Raw genomic sequence first — 3,213 nt, forward strand, 5'->3', positions numbered from 1 at the left:
CACATTCGAATGCAAAAACGTTGCATTCGAATTTTAGGTGTGCAGCCTTATCAGCGGCGCACGAGATGCGATGACGATGTAAGTGTCACTGCATTATAATATTTTTGTCAGCCTATCCAGTTGAAGCCACTAGATGCGGCGCTGCTGCGTTGTTAATTACAAATACTGCGGAAAAAGAGAACATTAATGCGGAGATCTTGTTTACGTCAAAACTGAAACCAAGCCGTTTACACAGAACGCATATTTCGCAAATTTTCTAGAGGGACATCTATCACAGTTGCACTCGCGTCTCGCACAAAAGAGCCACATGTTTAGAAAGCCATGTAAAATTAATGCAGGTTTAACTTTGAAAAAAAAAACATATCTCAAATATAATTCGAATTTTAATAATATTTAACTACAAAATACGAATTTAGTTTTTCAGCCATTTTGACAGCCCTACAGCACAGCATTAGTTACACGCTGAGCCCTGCTTTATAAGCGAGCGAAACGGCGTCTGACTAAACGTGGATCATGAATACAGTCGCCTGAGGGAGAGACAGACGGAAATCCATCCGGTTAAAGTCAACTGCTATAAAATACTAAAACAGAGACTCAGAAAGTTAGCTCTCACAGTATCTGTGTACAGCTCATCAAACCGTATAAGTCCAGCTCATAGTGCACCCCTAAAACAAAAGGAACAAATAAGAAATTATATTAAATTTTTCATTTATTTTTTTATAAAAATGTAAATATTTAAAAATATAATAAAATATAATGTATTAGATATATTTTTATTTAATATTATTATTTATTTATTTTTAGCTGATTAAGAAAAACCTAAGTAAATAATAAATTAAAAAGTACTAAGCATGGCCTAATGAAAATATTTGAAATTACAAAAAAAAAAAAAAAAAACTAAAGTAAAAATAATAAAAATAATACTATACATAAATAATTTATATAATAAAATAATTAAATATTGGCAATAAAACAAAAACATTACTTAAAATTAATAATAATGTTAAACAAAATTAATGCTCTATGCAAATAATACAAAAAATAAGAAAATAATTTTAGAAAAAAAAAACAAAGTTAAAAATAATAATAATAAAAATAAAATTAATAGTAGAGGTCGACCGATTGGTCGATTAATTGGTCTATTAATCGGCCGATTTTTGGCATTTTTAAATTAATCGGCATTGGCCGATTGTGCTGCCATTATAGAGAATATGTGCTAGAGTATGGGAGAAAATTATCATAAAAATGTGACTGCTCAAAACAATAATTTAATTTTAAATTAAAAAATGTCACACAACAGACTCCATTTTTTTCTTCTGTTGATTTTGAGGTGAAATATGATTTGGACTTTCTGTGAGATTCACTCATCTGTAATAATTTCCAGATGAATAAAGAAAAAAAAGTTGTATATGATAATATAGCAGCATTTAAAGATATATATTAATAAATAATATAGTTCATTAGTCTAACTAAGAAGTATTAATTAGCTATTTAACAACAACTTCAAACACGTTTTTTTTCCAATCACATTTTTAAAGACGGAAATATTGGTTTTATACGATTCTGAAGGACAACAAACAAACTTCAACAACACACATTTCAAGCGCCACATCAGAAAAAAATAAAACTTGCCTAGTTATAAGAAACTATGACCTCTATTACAACTTTAAATTCATTGCGTTAAAAAAAATTAATAGACAATCATATTGTGCAATAAAAAAGGTCAAATTAGCTCAGTGTAGAGTGTAAGAGCCATTCATAAAACAGTAAAACAGCTCAATTCATCACGTGATTCATTCACTCACTGAAGTGAGAGTTTAATCAGTGCTCTGTGACCTGAATCTGCATTCAGATGTTTGACGTGACACTTACAGTAACAATTAGGGTTGGGTATCGTTTTTTTTTTTTTCGCAGTCCGTGACGGACAAATCGTTAACGGCTGGTCTATGTGGTAATATAGTACATCGGGCAGGACATACGCTCACCTAACATTCATCGACCTCAAATATGGCTTATCATCTGAAATATGTATGTAGTAGCAACTTTACATGGCAGCTCAATCTAATGTTAGCCTAACACTTCGCCATACTTCATTTTTGGTTATACAGATAAGAGCAATGCATCTTTCGTATCTCTAAAGACTCTACGTTTATTCGTGCGCACTCAGAATAACAACAAAACGTTGCGCTTTTGTAAAATAATGTACGCAAACAGGATGCGCTTTCTGCCGTCTCGGTCTCTGTGAACTCGAGCGCGTCACTTCGAAACTCCGTGTATTCTTGCCTTATTACAGACATGAAAAATATATCTATAGAGTGTGAAACTTTTAAATGGACCAATTCAAATAGAAAACAAATATTCTCAGATTTACGTAATCCGTATGAAACATGCATACAGGCGCATACTGCGGAGACGAGTCAGTGTCGCCGACTTCATCTCTTAAACCGAAAGCACTAGTGTAACAATAAATTGTTAAAACGTTAATGCAGTGTACTTGCTGTTTTTCCCTAACACATTCATAATTATTATATTTGCCGGTGCGCTGCGGCAAGCCTTTTTTTGCGTGTGCTTGAGCGCTTATTAAGCTATGTAGGCAATGAAATGCTCATTATTATGATTTATATGGTTTATTAATAAAAGTGCGACTAATAGTCGACTAATGCTTAAAATGAACGACTACTAGTCGACCAGAAAAAACTTTAGTCGAGGGCAGCCCGAAATTTGTATATATTTTTTTACATGATGTGCACATATGTAGCCTATTATAAATCTGTCTTTCTTAACACTGTGGCTTTTTAAAAAACTATTTTTATGTGTGGCATAGGAATAAATATTGGCCAATTTGTATCTTATTTTACTTCAATTTTAATTAAAATAAAAATGTATCTAATTTTAAATGTAGGCCCAAATGTACATTAAAATTGTACTGAATTCCCTAATTATGCTATCAAATATTAAGATACATTATATATAAATTATTTATATATTTCTATATATTTTTACAAGTGCATTGCATTATATATTATATATTAAGATATATTATAAATAAAACAGTACTTAATTTTACATGTGCATACATGTACATTCAGTCAAGTCAAGCCCTTGACAGTTCCCACGACGCACATATATCAAGCATGCATATACATACAGATATATGTCTACACATGTGTATTATATGTGCACACACACACACACACAGACACAGACACACAC

At 31.5% G+C, this 3,213-nt stretch overlaps 1 protein-coding gene across 1 annotated transcript in view; it reads right to left on the reverse strand.

Annotated features, from left to right (window-relative positions):
* The window catches only part of mon2 (MON2 homolog, regulator of endosome-to-Golgi trafficking), a 57,664-nt gene that overhangs the window by 53,725 nt on the left and 726 nt on the right, over window positions 1–3,213 (reverse strand). The window lies entirely within an intron of this gene.

Source organism: Sinocyclocheilus rhinocerous, unplaced genomic scaffold (genome assembly GCF_001515625.1).
Source record: "Sinocyclocheilus rhinocerous isolate Xijiao unplaced genomic scaffold, SAMN03320098_v1.1 scaffold2966, whole genome shotgun sequence".
Taxonomy (NCBI): Eukaryota; Metazoa; Chordata; class Actinopteri; order Cypriniformes; family Cyprinidae; genus Sinocyclocheilus; species Sinocyclocheilus rhinocerous.